This window comes from Papaver somniferum, chromosome 3, assembly GCF_003573695.1.
Source record: "Papaver somniferum cultivar HN1 chromosome 3, ASM357369v1, whole genome shotgun sequence".
Lineage (NCBI taxonomy): Eukaryota > Viridiplantae > Streptophyta > Magnoliopsida > Ranunculales > Papaveraceae > Papaver > Papaver somniferum.
In genome coordinates this window covers 228,786,458-228,809,611 of record NC_039360.1, presented here as the reverse complement: position 1 = coordinate 228,809,611, position 23,154 = coordinate 228,786,458, and the positions used below count along the sequence as shown (strand labels likewise).

The window sequence follows — 23,154 nt, the reverse complement described above, 5'->3', positions numbered from 1 at the left end:
ATTCCCCTTTCACGAGCTTAACTCAATTATAGGCGAGCTTATGGCATGTTTGGAGTGTGCAGGTGGCAGGAAGACGCGTGATGGAGGTGAAAATGGAAAGATATTCCCGTAACTGCATGTAGAATAATTCTCTTCACTGTCGAGTTACCGAAGATCTTTTGGAGTTATGAGGAGTAATCCTTGGTCCTGTAGAGTATATATAGGGTTCTGGGGAATCGCATAGGGATACGGAGAGTTTGGGGAGATTACATAGCTGCGAAAATCGAGTTGCAGAAGAATCACCATTTCTGCTGTTGTGAAGAACACCAAGAACATAAGGCGCGCAACAGCAGTCGTTTCTCAACAGTGGAAACGACACACATGCGTGGGTCGAGAGCTACAAAATCAGCGACAATACTATTCTATCGTTCTTTTCAATTTGTAACAAATATAATTGTTACAAAACCCGGTTTAATAGTTTTTCTCCATTTCATCTTTTTAAACACCCTTTGAGCAATAAAAATGAATTTTGAGTGTGTTTCCAATATGATGAAGAGCTAAACCCAATCCTTGGGGCGATGGAGGAAGCTGTTGTTTCGATAAAAGTGATATATCTTTATTTTAAATTAATTATAGAAATTTTATTATGATTTTTGAATTGAACTAAAAATGGATTATATGATTTTGATTAGTTAGGTGTATTTTCTCTTGATAGAATATGCTTGCTTTAGAGTTTTGATATTCAATGCTTGGATTAACATCTATTTTTTTAAAAATCTACATGTCTAGGAAATACTATTAGAATCAATTTGAATGTTGAGTTACGAAATTATTGTTTTATTAAATCACTAATATCGACCAATGGTGGAATCCTAGCCCCAGTCTCTCCACAATATTCACATCACCTTTTTATTTGAGTTTATTATTATCATTTACAAAATTTAAGTCTAAAAAATATGCTTTCACAAGTCTTGAACGAACCATTACTTACCACTTATACAACCACCGTAAAAAATTCCATTAGTGAGCTCGTGACAAGTTTTAGGCGACTAGCCAAAACGAGCCTAGTATCACATGCTATTTTCCTGCGGCAAGCCTCTCAATTTTAACTTGCCACACGTAGCAAAGTGCTACATGTTTTCCACGAAAACACTCGAGACATCAAAACATGTCACAAACTGGGGGATACTCATCAGGGTATTGCTCTGGCGGTTTACAGCGTGCGGCTTGCAATACGTCCGTTACAGGAAAGTGTCATAAAGCGGGGCGGTTAGTAATGGCAAGAACTAATGGTGTAAACTTATCCTTCATTATGGAAACATAAATTCCAGGCGTTACCCGTTACTCCCTTCTTCCACCACTCAATCGTTTTCACTTTCTATGAGACCAGGGTACGTTTTGTTGCGACTTGTATAAATAGGACTCACCTATTTTCCACCAGACAACAAGTTTTGGTCAGGAGAACAATACCGCATCCAGAAATCATCGGATTGCTTTCATTCATCTAGCCAATTCAACTTTTTTATACAAGTCACAAAACACCCACATTTCCAGAATCAACTATTCTGGTCTCAATACTTTCTTCGCTTCCCTCCCTAAGACCAACCCTTCTCCTTCACTTTGTGACCGAAGCAAGCCTGAATGGCCATTTCTTGTTTTAGGCTAAGATTGTACAGATTGATCTCTCGAATCAAAAGTACTCCCGTGCAGTACATTGTTTAGGGTTTAGACTAAGTTTCTCACCCATACACACGAAATTACCAAAATCAGCAGAAACGGTTTTCACCCTCAAAGAATTGGCGACCACAGTGGGAGATTAATCTCTCGGTTACAATATCAGTTTCCAATTCCGAATTTCATTCTTCAACCCGGACATCAGGATGGAAGAAGCAAATGATCCGCGCGGGGTTCATTGGCTCGGTGGTCAGTTATTAAACTATGAGGAATGACTGGGGACTTCCCACAGTCACAACTGCGTCGCCCAAAAAACTCAGACTTACGCCCGGAAGATCCATTTTGTCGGGAGACCCTAAAAACGAGTAAGTCTTGTTAGACAAAGTACATAATCTACTACTTCAAGTTTTCACGTTGATAATAGAAACCAATAGCCATGTTACCCCCAAAATTTCATCCCATACTTTCTACCGCCATACAACATTCAAGGTTCCATGACACTCCTGGAATATTTATGCTATTAACAGTCATGATCAAAAACGACATTATTCTAAAATTCATTTCAAAGAATAATCCAAAACCCTCATAGGTAACAATTATCTATCAATCCAAAAAAAAAATCAAACCATAAACTAGGCGTTTCGTTTGCCTTTCAAAAAAGAAAAACCTAAGCAAAGGGAGTTCAGAAAATAAAAACATTCAAGGAAAATTGCCTAGCAAAGACTCGTTCTTCTTGGAGAAAACGTCCTTCATGCTTTGAAGAGCCGCCTGCTTCAGCTTCAATTCCTGGAACAACTTCTCGACTTCTGCCTCCTGTTGATTAATCAAATCTGCGGAAGGGCCATCAACCGCTTCAGCCTGCATCCTTTGGATCTCGGATAATCCATCACAGAACCAGGAGGTATTAAACTCGAAGTTTACACACATATCCCGATGGAATTCCCAGCTTTTGACCACATCTCCATAAACAGTGTGTCCAGTCACGCCACACATGTCATAAGTTGAAGATAAAGTTTCCTCCACGCGATTAACCAATGCAAAGCGACTATCAACCTTCCTGGTCGTGGCGATGTGCCCATACCTCTTCCATATCTTGGTATATAGTTCTGCATACTTCACAGGCACATTGAATCCTCCAACCAACACATGAATGTCGAAAGGAGCCTCGAATGGAGGATCAAAAATGACACCTGCGGCTGGATGTGCGACTAGAAAAGATTCTATGGGAACAATCACGCCCGTTATCACGATAGCATTTTCCGCCATGGGAGACACATCAACATCTTTATGATGATCAACCTCCATCTCCAGATTACCAGCGGGTACAGTTTCCATTATTGGAGACACTGTTACATATTCATTGCCGTGAATCTCCATCTCAGAATTATTTTCAGAAGCGGCCTCCTCTTGTAAATACCACCAATTGAATATTTTTCAGTATAAATAAATAGTCCAAGAGGAAAACGTGTGGGAGACTCACCGACTCATCTGTGGGCCCACTGGGATTGGAAGAGGACTCGCTGCCCCGCTCTGAAGAACTTCCCCCATCACTGTCACTCTGAGTTTTCTTCTTCTTCATATTCTTATTCACTGCTGAGAGGCTCAGTATCGCCATACTTTTCTTCAGAAGGCATCACCTTTTGGCCACTTGCAAGTATGGTAAAGGAGTTTATCTTGTTGAGACCCTGAATCAAAAAGGAAGAGATGTTCAGTGGCAACAATTCAGAATATTTATGCAAGACGACCAAATCAGGAAGAAAATCATACATACTCGCATATTGGAAGAACTAAAAGTCACAGGAGTCGTCGAATCCGACTGAAAACCACCTGCACGGTTTTTACACCTTCGCTCCTTTTTCTGGGGACTATCCACATCCAGGATGGGAGATTTCCGCTTAGCAGTAGGAAGCTCCCTCAACAATGGATGTTCCGTTATAAACCGCAGAGGAAGGCTTTCCACGAGAATTTTCCACCACGTCATTCACAAATCCATGGATGGCGAGAAACTCATCCTGCCAGAAAACATTGTACCTGGAGGTTGTCGCTGGACTTCGTTCTGAGAGCAAGAAAGGTATACTTTTACCTGGCACAAGAAAACGGGCATTAAGAACAGCTGACAACAATTCTTCCAGAGAAACCGGATGACGAGTAAATGGGACCCCTTGGTCAAATCCCATATGCCGAGCCGCCCTGTAAATATTACAAGGGACTGCCTTGAAAGATCCTCGGAAGAAATATGGCACGTGTCTGGGGATACAACCTCTCCAACGCTCATATTCTCTCCAGCAGAAAGCAAAGTCAAGTTCGGAGCAGTGACAAAAGTGTTCGGCTGAACTATGGACGCATGGACTGGAGCTCAAAGACGAAAGCTAACAGCATAGGTATTGTCAAGTAAGTCGACGAGCTTTGATCCAGACTTCGGGTGCTTATCCAACCAACGTAGTATTCTGGAGCCGCCACAAGACTCGGGAAGTAAAGCCGACGGTTTGGGAGCATATTTTATGAAATGCTCCCACAACCATGTTTGTAGAAAACCAACGTGGACATACGAGTCCACTTTCATATAAACATTTTAAGCGTACATGTATGCGACCGGATGATCCAAATGGGTGTAAAAAGAGCCAAGAAACAAGCCACCAATGGGAAGAACGACACCTTTCGCCAATTTGATGGCGAATTTAATGAGCTCCTGTCTTATCTCGTTCTTACCAGAGCCATCATCGAAAATATTTCTGGATAACCAAAGAACCAAGAATGGCGCAACATGAATCGTACTGTTCACTTGATTCGGCTCTAACTCATCCGGGAACCATTGAGACACCCACCAGCTATAGAAGCACTTCGTCTCGTAATCCTTCCGAGCGAAACCTTTTGACTTCGAGTGGAATTCATTTTTTATTCATTGTCAGACAATGTGATATCAAGATTCCCTGTTATGGGGAGGTTCAGCAGGACGGCTACATTCTCTAAAGAGATGGTCATGTCGCCCCACCTACATATGGCCGTATGAGTATCTGGACACCATCTGAAGATAAAATAAATCGATCCCGGGATGTCTTTCCTAATTTGAAGTGTTGCAGAAGCCATGACAGCATCAATGATTTTTTCCTTTGTCAAATTGGCCCTCACACAGTCTTGACTTATCATAAATTGCATTCATTTATCAAAAGAGAGCAATGGACTTTGGAAGATTTTGAAGGCGATTGGAGAAGCAGGATACTCTTTCCTCTGAAGGAAAAACCACATTACACGCCCCGACCGAACCGACTGGACCTCTCCTTCATTTTCTGAACCGGTCAAAAGGATCGCCACATACTTGGGATGGGCTCTCCTAAGTGTAAGTGTAGAAGACTTTGTAAAAAATTCATCATACGTGTTTGGCTTGGAGTTGCCAACATTCTTCGATGTGGTGGCGTGAATTTTCTCAAGTGACATCCTAACGAAATTTCTTTACGCTGCTTTCACTATTGAAGTAACTATAACGGAGCAAAACGAAGAAAAGTTACTACCAAAAAAAAATGTGCATGAAGACTACTTTATCACCGGCAGAGAATCTATTTTGGTCGCAAGTCATAGCACACGTAGCCAAAAGGAACACGCATAGCCAAAAGAGTGGGGACTGATACTCGCTTCAACAAGCCATGTTTTTCCGCGGGAAACGTGCCCCTAGCCAAAACCATGTCTCGCAGCAGGAAGTATGCTCTCGACCAAAGGAGGAGTGTGTCCCACCACGTAAATTGTGCACACGACAACAAAAGGAAAATAAAACCCTAAAGCTAGGTTTTCATGGGAGAAGAACTAATGGCGGCCACCCATCCGTGCACGCCTACTTTGCATAATAACTGGCTTCCTTACTATCAATGTGACGGCTAATATTACTACTATACTGCTAGCAGAGAAGAATCATTCATACAAGAGTATTTGTACGGGTTTATGGAGGATATGCCTATGGATAGGGTTTACACCAACACAGAAGAGGAAACAAAAGAAGAAACGTTGAGAAACATACCTAAAATACGCTCGCCTACTTTTGTTGCTGCTCTCTCCGCCGATCCAAGCCTTTGCCGCTAGCACCAAGATATGAAAACAAAGCAAACAATACGAAATTAAGGAAGATAGGTAACGCCTTTTATAGGCATGGTGTTTTAGAGTTCGACTAGAGAAAGGTTTCTCTTTTGGGACACGCATGCAATAAGGCAGCTGGGCCCGCACTGTTGACATTCCATGGCGCTAATATCCACGTCCAAGCCAACACTACGCCAACGATCCATGGCGCTAGCCGACGCCATCTCTTCCCACTCCAAGCTAGCCGCGCCATCCACCACGCCACGAACGCAGCCAAGCCAGCAGCACCACGCCAGCGCCAACAGTCCGCGTTCAATCCCCGTGCCAAAGGTCCGCGTCCAAGTTAGCATCCATCTCGGCCATTCCGCGTCCAAGCCAGCAGCCATCTCGGCCATTCCGTGTCCAAGCCAGCGACACCATCTCCGTACGTCCAAGCTATCCGCACCACTCCACGGACATCCCAAAGTAGCCGCGCCATCCGCCATGCCAAGCTAGCCGCACTAATCCGCTACTCCAGCTAGCAGCGCCATCCTAGCCATTCAAAGCAGCTCCATCTCCACCAGCCAAGGAAATGCCATACTGGTCGTTTAAAGAAACGCCATCTCCATACGTTCTGTGACCTAGCCAGCTAGCGCCATTCACCGATTCGCGGACCAAATTGCAATGCCATCTCTGCCAATCAGTAGCCAAAATTTCAGCGTTGATGCCAACACCCTATAGCCAAGTTGGAATTACGTAGATCCGCCAACACGGATTCCCCATGCCTTCCACCAAAGGTTAGTTGAATCTCCTTGACAACCTTTTCACGTCTTGCTCTTTCGATTTTACTCTTGTCTGTCACCATCTCATGCTTACCCCGCAACAATGCCACTGTTACGTGCTAAGCAGGGGACTTAATTTTGATGGTGGTTTTTAGCTTAGGGTTAAAATCGTAAAATCTTGCATCTGATGTGACGTCACTCTTCAAGAAAACGGTGATGTGTGTGCTAACCTCTCCAACGACATATTTACTGAGCCATTCAATATATTTACATGAATTTTATCCGGACCGGAGAATGTAGCAACCATCCCAAACGCTCTGTAAATTTCGGCACCTCACCAATACAAGACTGACTGAGTACTTTCCTATGATATGTTCCCCGGCAGAACCCTTATTATCGGTATGTCATGACGTATTTATGTTCATTCGCAGCGGAGTAGCATGAACCTCCAAGTACCAAAGTTAAGGCCATCGTACGAAATGCTCAGACGGAAAGCACACTGCATTCTGTGAATAAGGATTTTTATGGCAGCATACAAAATCCAGACAATTATTGTGATAACTCATAAAAAACTCAAAAACCCGACCAATTTGCAAAATTAGGGTTTCGCGCCCCACACAGTACACTAGACCCCGTTGGTCGAAACTATGCTTAGCCAAACTAGGCGATTAAGTCCGCCACAACGCACTGGAAGTATAGCCACGCCCTAGCTTGACGGCCCCACTTCCCATCGACCAATCAGGTCTTTTTAAATCCGCCACAATGCACTGGAAGCGTGGGAATGCCCTAGCTTGCCGTCCCCACTTCCCATCGACCAATCAGGTCGCTTTAAATCCGCCACAACGCACTGGAAGTGTGTCCACGCCCTAGCTTGACGGATCCACTTCCTATCGACCAATCAGGTCGCTTTAAATCCGGCGCATCTCACTGGAAGTGTGGCCACGCCCTAGCTTGCCGTCCCCACTTCCCTTTGACCAATCAGGTCACTTTAAATACGACACAACGCACTGGAAGTGTGTCCACGCCCTAGATTGCCGGCCCCACTTCCCAGTGACCAATCAGGTTGCTCTAAACTCACCACAGTGTTGAAAAGGAGGAAACCACGCCAGATGGTCGCAAAGCCAATTGTCTTCCCAAAACCCACGCCAACATGCCAAACGCGCCAAACGCGCGCATGCCAAACACACACATGCCAGGCACACATGCCAGACGCGCATGCGAAACGCGCCAAACGTGGCCACTCACCACATGAGACATGCCATATAGGCTAATTAGGGTTTCAACAAGCCAAACCCTAATTAGGAAAGATTTCCACACCAACGTGCCAAAATTTCAATAGCCATGGCTACGCGCGCAACCTTGCCAAAGGCATGCACGAGCCATGCCAGCCATGTCGCAATGCCGTTGGCGCGAGTTAAAGGCGCCACTGCCAACTAAAGGTAGATATGATCGACGACTACCTTTCCTCCTGAGATGCCATCTCAGCCATCCAAGTTCGCCACCAAACTAACAGGCTTGTGGAAACTTTTAAGAGACCATGCCGCCAAACTCTAAACTTTGGCCACAACATCAAATCCCAGTTTGGCCACGACTCCTAATTTCGGCCTCAGTGCCAAATCCTAACTTTGGCCGCAATGCCAAACCCTAAAATTGGTCACGACACCCAATCCTAACATTGGCTATGCCACCATGCCACAGGCGCGGCTATGCCACACGAGCGTCAAAGGCGACACTGCATACAGAAGGTATCCATAATCGACGACTACCCTTCCTCCTGAGATGCAATCTCATCCATCCAAGTTCGCCACCGAAATAACAGGCTTGTGGAAACTTTTAGGCGATCAACCGCCTAAATCCAGCGTCCATGGCTACACCAGGCACCACTTGGATGAGCCATGCCGGCTATGCCGCAATGCCGCTAGCATCCCCTAAAACTGCCATTGTGCCATTATTAGACGCCAACAGAAGGTAGCCATAATCGACGACTATCCTTCATCCTGAGATGCAAACTCAGCCATTCAAGTTTGTTACTGAACTGATAGACTTGTGGAAACCTTTAGGCGACCAGCCACATAAATCCAATGGTCGTGGCTACGCCGAGCGCCACTTGCACCACCGTGCCACTGACATGCACGAGCCATGCCGCAATGCCACTGGCGTACACCAAAACGCCATTGCGCCATTATCATGGGCCAACATAAGATAGCCACAATCAACGGCTACCCTCATTTTATAAGATGCGATCTCGGCTATCGAAGTTCTCCACCGAGCCGGTGAGCTCGTGACAAGTTTTAGGTGACTAGCCAAAACGAGCCTAGCATCACATGCTATTTTCCTGCGGAAATCCTCTCAATTTTAACTTGCCACACGTAGAAAAGTGCTACATGTTTTCCACGAAAACACTCGAGACATCAAAACATGTCACAAACTGGGAGATACTCAACAGGGTATTGGTCTGGCGGTTTACAACGTGCGACGTGCAATACGCCCGTTACAGGAAAGTGTCATAAAGCGGGGCGGTTAGTAATGACAAGAAGTAATGGTGTAAACATATCCTTCATTATGGAAACATAAATTCCAGGCGTTACCCGTTACTCCCTAATTCCACCACTCAATCGTTTCCACTTTCTATGAGACCAGGGTACGTTTTGTTGCGACTTGTATAAATAGGTCTCACCTATTGTCCACCAAACAACAAGTTTTGGTCAGGAGAACAATACCGCATCCATAAATCATCAGATAGCTTTTCATTCATCTAGCCAATTCAACTTTCTGATACAAGTCATAAAACACCCATATTTCTAGAATCAACTATTCTGGTATCAATACTTTCTTCGCTTCCCTCCCTAAGACCAACCCTTCTCCTTCACTTTGTGACCGAAGCAAGCCTGGAAAGACCATTTCTTGGTTTAGGCCAGGATTGTACAGATTGATATCTCGAATCAAAAGTACTCCCATGCAGTACATTGTTTAGGGTTTAGACTAAGTTTCTCACCCAACACACGAAATTACCAAAATGAGCAGAAACAGTTTTCACCCTCAAACAACAGTGCATAACAAACCAATGGTAGATCCAACCAGCTGAACTAATGTAGAACCGAGTTGCAAACAACAACAGTTGATGCAGGACAAAAAGAATAGGAAATATAAGAAGTATCACTTGTAGCAAAGAAGCAACACTTGTAGTCACAACGGATGGGAACCCAACTATCCACAAAGAGCACCAGCAACATGTATGAAGTAAAATCATTGACACATCATATGATAGTGTAGCAGCAGCAAAATATCATGAAATAAAAGAGCAATTCCAACATACTACAGCCATCTAACTTGTCTGTTCTTGCCAATATAACAACTCAGTGAGATCTCGTTAACATTATTCAATGACTAAAGCATTATTCCAAACAAATCTTCAAAATTCATAGTATGGTGCATTATTCAGCAGACAAGGATTTATTAAAACACCTTGTATTATTGACAGAAGCATAATCAGCAATAGAAGATAAAGAACCACAGGTTGCGTATTCCACCATATGCAAGCTTAGCAACAGGTTTCACACAAATTCATAAGAAAACTCAACAAACACAACTTCGGCTCAAAATCAAAACCCACAGATTATATCCATTATCAAAAATCAACTTCAATACTTCATAGCTAGCTCTATCATCTCACACGCGCAGAAGACAATCAACACCATACATTAGGTAAGGACTGAGATGAAATAAAGAATATGAATGAAATTGAAGAAAGCAATTTAAGCATCCAGTGCAACAAAATTCAGCAACAGAGGCCTTGGATGTTCAACTGGACAATTTAAGGAAGTTCCCCTATCTCTTTGGTAGTAGAAACCAACATGAACAACTTAACATCTACCAATTCCCAACAACAGTTATCTTCTAATCCAAAATTAAACATAGAATGCTTCCTCTAATCCCTTAGGAAGCACCGGCATAACTAATTGATGATGAGAAACTAAGATGAAGAGGAAATTGAACTTTGAAGATGAATTGATTTTGAACTGAACATATGAATTAGAGATGAAGACATAAAAAAATGGAGATAGAGATTACCAACGTCGTTTTCGTCATTCAATTAAGTTGAAAAACCAACCGAAATCCAAACCGAAGATAATAAATCGCCATGAACACGATTGAGGAGACCAAAATTCAGATCTATAACATGCTTGATTATGTTGTTGTAGAAGTATCAGATTTGAAACATAAACCTTAATTCTTACCTGAAAACACCATAAATGGAAGAAGATGATGATGATTTCCATTGTTGAAGAAGCAGAGAACTCAGATCTATGAATTTGGTCTTTTAAGAGTAAAAATCGGATCAAATTTACATGAATCCTTGTTGATTTCATTTCCGAATCAACATTTTAAATCTCTGAATCATAACAACAGAAGAAGGATGATGAATTAATGATGATGGTGGTGGTTGGGATGATTGGTGATGATGAAACAATGGTGATGTTGGTGAAGAAATCACAGGCTAGGATCGATTACCCTCATAAATTGAAATTTCTGAGTCTGATACCATAGTGACAATCTATGTCTACATTGATGAAGGGTTTGATATTGATTAGGAAAGATTATTTGGCTGTTACAACAAACCTGAGTATATATATTCGGACTCTCTCAACGCTCTTTCAATAGACTCACATGCTCATCTCACACACTCACATACAATCACTCACTCACAATATTACTTTTAAGGTATATATTTTTTACTTTGTATTCTTTTATTTTCGATCTTAAACTCATTGTAACCTCGGATTCCTACTAATGAAAAAGTTACTTTTTTATCAAAACATAAAAAAATATAATCATCATCTAAGTTTCCTCTTGTCTTTTAAGTTAAAAATATGTACATGTTCTAGCTGTCATATAGTTCTATCTCACTTTCTTGGTTGGACAAATCCAATCGGTCATATCCTTAGGATCTAATATTACAGGGTATCTGGCTTTGTTCGAAATGATATTAATAGAATGAGCCCTAGTTAGCAATTTTGGGATTCAGAATACATACGGAATGACAAACGTACGTGTATTATTCGGATTCGTAAAAGTCGAATGCGGTCAAAAATGTGGTCAACGGTTCGTGATTCGGTAGTAGTTCGGATCGACATACGTACGTGTATAATTCGTTTTAAAGATATGGATTCGGGATATCAAATTCGACTTATATAAAATAATATAAACCACCTTTTAGATCCATTATGTAGTGATTATATAATCTAAAATGATCCTAATTACTAATATATGGTATATAGTAGAGACGGCAAACAAGCCAAAATCCGCGGATTAACCCGTACCCGGCCCGTAAAAACCCGAACCCGGCTCGGCTTGTTTCAAAACAAGTCGAGTTCGGGTTGGAGAAATGTCGGCTTGTGAGTGAACGGGTTAACCCGTCCCGGCCCGTGAATCCGCGGGTACAACCCGCAACGAGCAAGCCCCTTTAAATTAAGAAAGAAAAAGAAATACGTGGTTGAACATAACCCGTTGATTTTTCTTGGTGAAAATTGGACACGTGCTTAAGATTGAGAACATAAAAAGATAAAACAGAGAGAGTATGAGATCCATTTATTTTTCTGTGTTTCTGTCGTTGCCATTAAACCTGCAACACAAAAAATTCTAAAGTTAAATCAAAGCTTGCGAATCATCCGGCTTTATGGTTACGGAAAACCAAAATTTCAGAAATCTTCATGTTATAAATCTACAACTCCCGTTTTTTTATTCAATAATTCCAATGGGGTGGTTTTCAATTGTACACTTAAATCAAGTGTTGCTGATTTGAGATTGATTAATCAATCAGTTTGAGTTAAATGTTGTTATCATACTAGAGATTGAATGGAATTGGAAACTTATAAAAGAGAACTTGGTATGCACATGCAACACCGGTGAAATGCATACCAACTGGTTGAGAAAAATCCTCAATCAATACGAGCTTCATCTACCAATAGAATTAATTTTCTCATTTCTCTCATGGTCACAACCACCAATGACATAAAATTAAAAGTGAGGAATTTCCGAATTTGGATGAATCAATTCTCATGTACAAGGTTTTTCCGTTGTTGGTTTCTCATCACATGATCGTCTTCCACAAGTGCTAGTCAAGGAGGAGAATTTTCAGGTTTTAGAAACGAAATGCACCACCGATCTTATGGCAATGCGGTACTCAACTTTCATCACATCGTTCAACGGGATATAAAAATCAGAGCAACTGTTTACTACTGGTAATATACAGTTTCTGAAACGGGCGGGCTAACCCGTGAACCCGCGGGTTAAACCCGTTACGGGCACGGGTTGAAGAAATGATAACCCGTGAAGAATTTCAACCCGCGGGTTTCAACCCGTATTAACCCGAACCCGTGGAACCCGCAACGGGCAAGCCCCGGCCCGCCAGTTTGCCAGCTCTAGTATATAGTGAGTTATTTATCAGCAACCACCGCTTGGCCTAGTGGTTGGAGCATTTACAAGCATGCTGCAGGTCATGGTCAACTCGACTTGACCCGACGAATCTACCTGCCGAATTATTCGTATTCGCGAATTAGTCGCGGATTATTCGGATAGCCCATACTATACGCGTACATGGTTCGGAGATGCAGTTATTCAGACGTATTATTCGGGAACGACCGGTTCCTAAAATTCGCGAATAATATGCCGAATTGCTAATTAGGGACTGAGCTACTAAGCTTAAGCTTGGAATTCGGTCCAAAACCCAATCATTAATTCACTGGGCTAGAGAATTGTTGGGCCTTCCAAAATTGGAAAAACCTACCCCCAAACAACAATGTTACTGAATAATCATAAAGGAAAATTAGGCGCAGGCTCAAAAGAAAATAATATTTTTATTGTGAGGCCCACAATTAATTTTAGGTACCGTGACATTCATAATTATTTCCGTGACACCCATAATTATATGAAATTACTAAAAATGTTTGCATGACGGATTATGCATCTGCATGACGGGTTATGCATCAGGGGTATAATTGACAACGCAACTTGGATATAACATATCTAAAAATTCGCGCCTTGGAATTTTACAAATTATATATATCGTTGGAAATCTTTTTAAGAGAGCTACGCAACAAGTACAAACAAGTACAAACAAGAATATCAATTTTTTGTTTTTCACGAAAAAATTGGAGCTGATCATCATTTTAGGCAAAATTTTCGGAAACTTGATACATAATTATTATGCAGCCACCAAAAAAGATGCATAACATATTCTGCAGATGCATAACGAATTATGCAACCATTTCTCCATTGCATAACTAATTATGCATTTGGATAACAAAGTTATGCATCTATAACAAGTTATGTAACCATTGTTTTGGTTGATTTTAGTGCGTCCATAAAACAATGATGTGTAATGCAGTATGCATCCCATATTTACGGATGCATATCAGGTTATGCATCTATTTTCTCGATTTATCAAAGATGGTGCAAAAATTTTCTCGATGCATAATGCATTATGCAGTCATATTTTCGGATGCATAACATGTTATGCATCCATTTTCACGACTGCATAACATGTTATGTAGAGATTATTTTAGGTGCATGAGAAGTTATGCAGCCTTATTTTTTGTTGGTTTCAATACTAAGAAAAAAGTAACTACATAACGCGTTATGCAACCATTCTCTGGACTGCATAACAAGTTATGCAAAAAAAAAAGGTTGTATAAATTATCAAGCACCTACGCTAATAGTTGCATAACGTATTATGCAATCTTTTTCGTGACTGCACGACAAGTTATGCAACAAACTTTGTAGATACATAACAAGTTATGCATCCATATTCATAGCTGCATAAACCAACACCATATGTACAACCTTGAGTTATCTATGGAAACATTACAGTTGGGAACAAATATAATATACCTTACACAATTATAAATCACATGTTGTTTCATAATCATACAATACAGAATTGTCACCACTAGTTTGGTAATTGGGTATTAAATAGTTAATATAGCTTACATTCAAAAGTAAAAATCAAAGCATCAGGGTCATACACATAGAAATGAGATAAAGAAAAATATCGTTGATATACTCATATAAACATGAAAACCAAATGAGTATGCAATGTAACCATGGCCATCAAACTTCTCCCGAGATACAACCTGAATAATTTGTGATCAGGAGCATCAAGTTATGTAAATAATTTTAGTTTTCCTTCTTTTCTATTCATTTCCTTTGAACGCAAAGATGTTCTGTATTAACTGGGCACTTTTTCCTCTAAGACGGTTCTGTATTTGTAATTTCTTAGAGGTAACAAAAGTCTCGGTAAACCAACATCATCAGATTTAAGCAAATATATTGCATTTCATCTAGCTAGGCCATTTTTGATTTTCAAACCTCTGCTAGCATGGGCAACCAACAAGAGTCTCACAAAGCATAGCAGTGAAACTGTGCAAGTGTAGGCTCCAGATTTTGCATTAACTGGGCTTTGGCTGCAATCAAATATCCACCGATTACTTCAAGGGTATTTCAGTAAATTACAAAGATTTCTGTCTCGATCCAGCGATGCTTGTTTGCTTTCTGCGTGGCAACATCATTCGGATTGGCTGTGTGGTAGGCTGGCGTTTGTTTGAGGCTTCGAGCATACCTTGGGCTGTAGTTCAAGAACTTCGTTTACCCCCCTCTAGCTACATTGTCCGCTAGCTGCATGTCATCAGGTTTCAGGATATAGTGAAGTAACATCAGCAAACTTGTATTATTGTGTATGAACATGCATGATTTTAAAGAAGAGTACAACAAATATATTGGAATGAGAAACAAGATTCTCACCACCCCTTTGTTGATCGGAGAGACACAAATGCCATCCCAGTCCAGAGGCATCATATATTGAATTTGAATGTATGCATTTATTTGTATTTCTGAAAATAAATAGTTTGAAGCTGCCTTCTTGTCACTGATCATATGGATGACATTCCACTACAAGAACAATCGCTGAAGAAGATTCAGAAGCTTGACGTTGAAGATGCTAACCTGAGAGAAGAAATGGCTAAATTAACCTGTTACGGATCCAGTTCCGGCATTGGTGATTTTGCAATCAAAAATATAGATTGCAGTAACCAGTCTCCATTAGATTTAGTTCAACGACCCGGATCAACCAGTTCATGTAGAGAGGTTGGTTGGGGTCATGGAGAAACGGTGCCAACATGGAAAATTGGTTCCGCTTCATCCAAACATATAGAGAGAAGTATCCTTGACTCATACAATATATTGCAGTCAATTGGTCAGGCAATTCATATTGTTGATGACAAAAATCTGATAATTTACTGGTGAGTTATTTTTATTTCGTAGCTTTGAGGGTTCTGTAAGTCATAAATTCCTTGAGTCTTTTCTGCTGAGTTGAAAGAAAATATGCTTGTAACATTAAATTAAGGATCCTGCTGGGGTCTGTTATTGCAGGAATCGAGCTGCTGAAGGCTTGTACGGTTATTCTGCGTCAGAAGCCATTGGTCGTAATAGCCTTCACCTGATTGTTGACGAGCAGGACTATAAAGATGGCTGCGAAATTATTCATAGAACTTTCAAAGCTGGACAGGGGTGTTCCCGGTCATTAATAAACAAGGAAGACGATTTCGAGTTATTGTAACTAATTCTCCATTTTATGATGATTGTGGTACTTTGGTTGGGTTTCTTTGTGTAACCTGTGACTCACAGCCCTTCCATGAAACTCGAACTACGTTTACTTCTACAAGAAATCCTTCTAAAGAAACTGCATATCGTCAGCCATCTAAAAGTTGTGCACCTGCAACTACTGGTCTTAACTCCCAGCAGAAGCCTCTCCAAGTTGCAATTCCTTCCAAGCTGCTTAATCTGGTATGTGTGATCTCTTGAGTCCTAATGGACACTTTTATTCTATTCTCGGCCTTCTGATAAACAAAACTGCTATGAAACAGACATCAAGAATGGCTAAATTTGTACGGTCGGTAACCATAACTCGGGAAAAGGCCATTAAATATGACATCCAAGTTGGAAAAAGACCGTATGTTCAACGGCAAGTTTCCTTAGAAACTGTAGTCTCTGACCCGAGAGAGCATGCCCAAAAGAAAATGCATCAGGATTTAGGAGATCTTTGTGAGGAGGATGAAAGTGTGATTGGAGTCTGCAAAATGGTAACTTCTAGGGTGGAGGGCATATTCTTTCCATGGAAAGGCAGGGGACCAGAGGCACCGATGAGAAAGACTACCATCCATGGTATTTATCCAAGCCTAAATCACGAAATAAAGGATGACTTCGATCAACAGAAGAGTCCGGCCTTACTCAATAAGGTTGTAGAAGGTTATCTATTTAGTGCAAATAAAGCTTGTAGTCACTCATCATCTTCTAGTAGCGGAAGCCGTACAAGTAGTGCGGTCACTACTGGTAGTAGCAGTGATAGCAGCAGCAGCAGCAGCACTCCTTGTTTTAGCAATATGGAGGCAGACACCTTGGATTACGACATCTCGTGGGATGACTTGATACTTGGTGAACAAATTGGGAAAGGTGCTAATTTTTTTTTTCACATATAGTTTGATTATTTACTTGTGAAGTTGTTTTTCCTATCTTTGATTTCTGATATGGATGGCTCTCAGGCTCATGTGCGACTGTCTATCATGGTCTTTGGTGTGGCTCCATATGTTCTCTTTTCATGTTGGCATTTTGCGTTTGTGGCAATTGAATGGACTAGTAAGCAGGATTATTTTATTTTCCAAGGTGTTGATTAGAAATAATTGCTACTTGAACACAGGATGTTGCTGTGAAGGTATTCTCTGCATTCGATTACTCAGAAGACTTGCTTCGAACCTTCAGACAAGAGGTAGTATTTTCAATTTAACCCAATCAGTTTTATTTCCAAAAGAACCATTGAACAAAATTGACACAGTAGTAGAACTTCCTTTACTCGTGAAGGTTTTACTTATGAAGAAGCTCCGGCATCCAAATGTTATACTGTTTATGGGGGCCGTATCTTCACCTCAACATTTATGTATCATCACTGAGTTCCTCCCACGGTTCATGCTCCCCTTTAACCCATTTTACTTTATCTATGTCAAAATGTTTGTGCTTTTTATTCCTAATAAGCGTGTTTTGATACCACCTTTCATATTTTAATGTGCGTAAAACTTACCTGTTGCAGTGGGAGTTTGTTTCAGTTGCTTCGATGTAACCCTCCTGCATTAAATTGGAAACGGCGTGTTCTCATGGCTTTGGACATTGTCAGTAATCATCGATTTTCAAAAACCAGACCACTCTATTCAACCACCAAGTGTCTTACCAACTCAAGTGTTAGACACTTTCAATATCTGTAAGGAAAAATAATAGTTTATTTTCTGATATTTTTTTTTCCGTAGGCACGAGGTATGAACTATCTTCATTGTTACAACCCACCAATCGTTCATCGTGATTTGAAGTCATCAAATCTGTTGGTTGATAATAACTGGAATCTGAAGGTATGCGTCTTTTAATTAATTGTTCTTCTTTTTTTTTTTTTTTTGAAGAATGCTTAATGCAATTACATATAAATGCAGAGAAAGAAACATTATATATGTTCCATATATTGTCTAATTTCCAATATTAGGTTGGGGATTTTGGTCTCTCACGCCTCAAACATGCAACATTTTTAAAATCAGAGAATGGGGAAGGAACGGTAACATTCCAATACACTGGCTGACTGGCATGGTAGCATTGCCTTAATTCTTTTACATCATTAAAGTTTACCTTTTAGATTTATTGGTTTTCTACAGCCACAATGGATGGCTTCAGAGGTCATACGCAGTGAGCCGGCAGATGAGAAGTAGGTTCAAATTTATTAATCAATACTCTTAAATAATTTTGGTATCATAACTGATGCATGGAAGCTTTCTAGATCTGATGTATATAGCTTTGGAGTTGTATTGTGGGAGCTTGCTACTCGAAAAGTTCCTTGGGATGGTTTGATCCCAGTGCAGGTGATTGCTGCTGTAGGGTTCATGAACCAACAACTTGAGATCCCGGAAGATACCGACCCACAATGGGCATCTCTCATCAAGACTTGCTTGAACAGGTGGATATCCAATTTAGTTTCATAACCAAAGTGGAGGGAAATTTCATACTGTTCAATTTTTGTACTTTGATTCTCATAGTTTTTGCAATTGACACCTTTAGTGACTCAAAATGCCGGCCAACATTTGGAGAGCTGCTTGAAAGGTTGAATGTTATGCGGAGATATTATTTTGCTGAGAAGCCTAAATAAGTTTCTTCTTAGCATGGTGTGTTAGCAAGTGTCAATATGGATGCAACAGATTTGAAATACGAGGTTCTCTACAAGCGTCAAGCATCCCATTCCTAAGCCAGGTGTGGGCCAACATGCAACAAGGGTGTGCAGCTGCTACCCCTACCCATTGGTCTCCCAAGTCTAAATTTCCAAGCCCAAATTTTCCTACAATCTTAATCTTGCTTTCTTGCTACTCCTAATGGAATTTTGTTACCCCAAATTTCCAAGTGCGCCGTTTTAGTATATTAGGAAGAAAAAGATCTCAAAGAGTTGCAGTGGTTGGTTGACGAGTGTAAATATAAGCTCAAGTATTTGTAATGCAATTTTGAGGACATTCATATGCGTTCTAGCTAAACCAATTTGTTACTGCAGCAATAAAATTGGTGCTGCAATAGAGACTTCTTGCTACATAGGTTATCACGACATTAGTATGGGTTTATGCCTCAACTGTAGGGTGCTGCAATATATTAAGTTTCTTGTAGTGAATCCAGGAGAGTGCCATTCATGTGCATCATAAAGTTCTGTGCAGCTATTTTTTTCGGAATCGTAAGAAATAATCACGTCACTATGATATATCATTACAATGAACTTTGGTGAGTACTCTTTTATTTCATCGATAAAAATTACTTGGTAACTACATATCTCACCCAACTCTGGATATGAACCTTTTAATCCTTCCATATCAACTTTGTATTTTAAGATCCAGCCCGTGTAGTTAGTGTCCCTTTCCAAAACGTCGAAACATGTTGATATATCAAGATTTAACAAAAGGTAAAGCAAATGGCCACCATACACATCAAGGCAATTCCCGTCTGTGTACCAACGACTATCTTTTTCCCACGGGCTCAACACTTTACCGATTCTTTCTTGGACGATATCGAAATAAATCAAAGACCCTTTGTTGGTGACCCAATTTAACGCACCATTCCGTAAGACACAAGACTTGTATACATCAGGAAAAGTGTATTCACTTTGACAACGTTTCCAGGAGGAGGTTTCTGAAGAACAGATTTCAATATCTTTCCTGATTCATAAAAATAGCCCCAAATACATATGACTTTATAAAATATTGATTTCAGAGGGTCAAAAGCTAATTCGATATCTACAAGAGACCTCATAATACTACTATAAGTAGGTGGTGGGATAAATGGAGGTAAGATTTTGTGTTGTTTGGTGAATGGATTGTACATGTAATACTTCAAATACGCCTTGTCAATACTATCGCAACTACTGCAAAGGAGGAGCCCATTACAACATTTAACAATCCTTTTATCCTCACCAGCAAAACTTAGGGTTTTATTAAAAGGGACATAAGTACTAGTCATGTTCCGATCCATGCAGATATAACGATACTCGCGGTTTTCATAGTTGCATGAAAATTTGTTCAAAAACAACCCAGGAATCTTAGGACGGCCGTTTTCAATGCAATGTTTTTTTTGTGAATGAATTCAGGATTGGTGTTTTGATACTGATTTGAATACAAGCAAAGATTTTAATGGTAAACGTGATAAAATCTCAAATAAAACATCAGTACCTGAAATAGAGGATGACATTGCATTATCAACCAAAAGCATACCTTTTTCTGTCGGTGGTATTGCTAAAGAGTGAATTAAAGAACCCTAAAATTGTATCCTAAGTAACCGCGCTAATGTTTTATTTTTTTACGGCACACCTGGGCCCAATTTAGCACAGATCCAGCCAGCCGGACTTGCCCCACTACTAAGTTGGCAAGCTAGGGCATGACTCTAATAGGAAAAATATGGTTTAGTCTAAAATCCCATTAAAATATACTAGTTAGTCCTAACCCATTCAATTAGGTACAAATTAGTCTTTTTTTTTTATGGAAAGTACATAAATAATTTTCATGTTTATAATTTAGTCCAAATATTTGCAATTTAGTCCAAAGTGATTCATGATGATGTCAGCAGTTTTAAATAATAAAAAATAAAATAAAATCAATTTATCTTTCGAACCATTTGTCCAAAATTCGCAAACTTTATATATTCGGAAAGCTCTTTCCGAGAGCTACAAAAAGAGTACCCATATGACTATATAATTCTCATTTAAAAAAAAATTTAGTTTACATTGGCGTACAAACATGTACACATCTACAAAATACAACCTGTTTACAACCGAAACTCATTACCAACACCAGCTCCAACGCTCAACCACTCTTTACCCTTCTGCTGCAAACAACTACAGCACCTCAACCATTCAACTCAAATTTTTTATCTGTTTCTGTAGCTTTCCAATCTTAGTTGCACTTTTCTGCAGCAACACTACCCATCCAACATAAATTATGCTCCTCAGTACCACCAACATCACACATTTCAGATTTCATATTTGCAATTCCATCGACATTTGATATTTATTCACCTGATCACCACTTCAGAGTTCTACCATCTCAATAGCACCAATTACTCAGCTGCACCATTCCTTATACTGGAACATATAAGCAAACCAATTCTTCCAAATTTCCCATAGCATCACCTGCAATTGCTTCATATCCAGCTGCAGCTCATCCATACCCTGTAAGTGCTCAACCAGCAACAATACACAGTGTTTCTTCATTTTGTTATCATCTTAGTCACTGCAGACTCTAAATCACACAAAGTAACAATACTGTCTCCATCTCATATACATAAAATCAACAGTTCTAACACCCTTGAAATCTCAGTAACACCATCTTCACTTGTGTACAACTATGTACACAAGTGACAATTTTCCTTCTGATTGAAGTTGGACTTTCAAAAGATTCAGTAGGATTCGCAACTGCAATTGCTAGAGCACTTTTTTTTTTAATTTCAGTAATTGTAGTCATTTATTTGTGACCAAAAGCAAGGGAAGTTGATGTTACGATGCCCACCGCCAAGCCAAACTAGTTCCAGACTGAAACACACAACTCTTTGGTAGTAATAAAATGACAGTCATATTTTATTACTCATCAGTGGTGCCTACCGCCAAGCCAAACTAGCTCCGAATTGCAGAGATATGCCCAGCCTTAAAAATAAATAAAGTGCACAGAAATGTACACTTGAATTACAAGTTCTCTAATATGTACACATGTAATTTTGTCACATGTGCACAAAAATGTAGACTTATATTACATGTGTACTAATATGTAGACATGTAATTTTTGTCGTATGTTACTATGTAAAAATGTCATATATCGGCACATAGATGAAAAACTGTTTAATTTTTGTCGTATGTTACTATGTAATTTTTGTCGTATATTTCTTCTTGTGTATCTGTTGATTGTGTTGATAAGGACTTTAGGAGAAATGGATGTATAAAAAGGGTTCATTGGTGTGTAATTGGGGGTAAGCAGTGAGTGAGGAGAGCAAAACTTAGTTTTCATCTCTTTCTTTTGTTGTTGAGTGACTTAGTAGAACACAGTTGAAAAGAGAAGAACCTTCATTTTATGAAAATCAAAACTTCATCTGTTTCTATTAAAGCCACGTTCTAACTTTCTTAGCTAGGGCTTTGATGAATCCCTTAGATTACTGCTAGATTCTTATGTTAATGAAAATGTTCTTGTAGAGATTAATTGAATAGGATTCAGTTTAGTCTTTATGTTGCAACTTATAACTTATAACTTTATGTTGCAACTTATAACTTATAACTTTATGTTGCAACTTTCCTAGGTTGTTAGATCAATTATTTGTTGTTGCATCAACTCATGCTTCACTGGATGTTTTCAATTTGTGATTAGTTGTACCCTAATAAGATAACTAATACTAGGGATTGATACCTTAGTTGTGACTAAACTATCCATATTTGAAAACCTTTTGGAAAGGCGAAAGACTCGTATCTTCACCGCTGATCCATTACAAGGGATAAGAACAATTTCTATATCTAAATTTTCTAGTAGAAGTTAAGTGGTTAATTCAACTGCCTTAGTACCTTTCACATGTCTGTTTTCAACTCTCCTTGCATCCATATTTCCATTTCACTTTTCTAGTTTAATCTCCATAACAAACATCTAGTCGTTTCGACAACCCCTTGTTTGATCTAAATTGGTAAAGCAAATCTTTGAAATTTAACGTTACATCGACCTAGTCTTGCCCTGTTTATATTATTGATACTGTGCACTTGCAGTTTAGTATAATTGCAGGTAACTCTTCTTAGCTTACCACCTTATGCATTTTATTTTTACAAATACTACAATGATAACCACAATAATAATAAAATAAATTTTTATAAAAGACAAAATGCAGTAATTACCTGTTTTTTCTCTGCCTCTCGACTTCAAACACTAAAAAATATAATGTTAGTAAATGATAGAGAAATAAGATGAATAAATAATGGATCTTATGTAAATATTATAATCTAATATTATATAAAAAAATCAATATACTCAGTATATAGAGGGTCTGGGTGCCCAACCGACTTTTAAGACAACATGCACATCCAACCAAAATT

General features: G+C 39.8%; 1 pseudogene; it reads left to right on the top strand.

Moving 5' to 3' along the window:
- The first annotated feature begins 15,410 nt into the window (after positions 1 to 15,410).
- LOC113360798 lies at positions 15,411 to 18,711 on the top strand (annotated as a pseudogene).
- Positions 18,712 to 23,154: the final 4,443 nt, after the last annotated feature.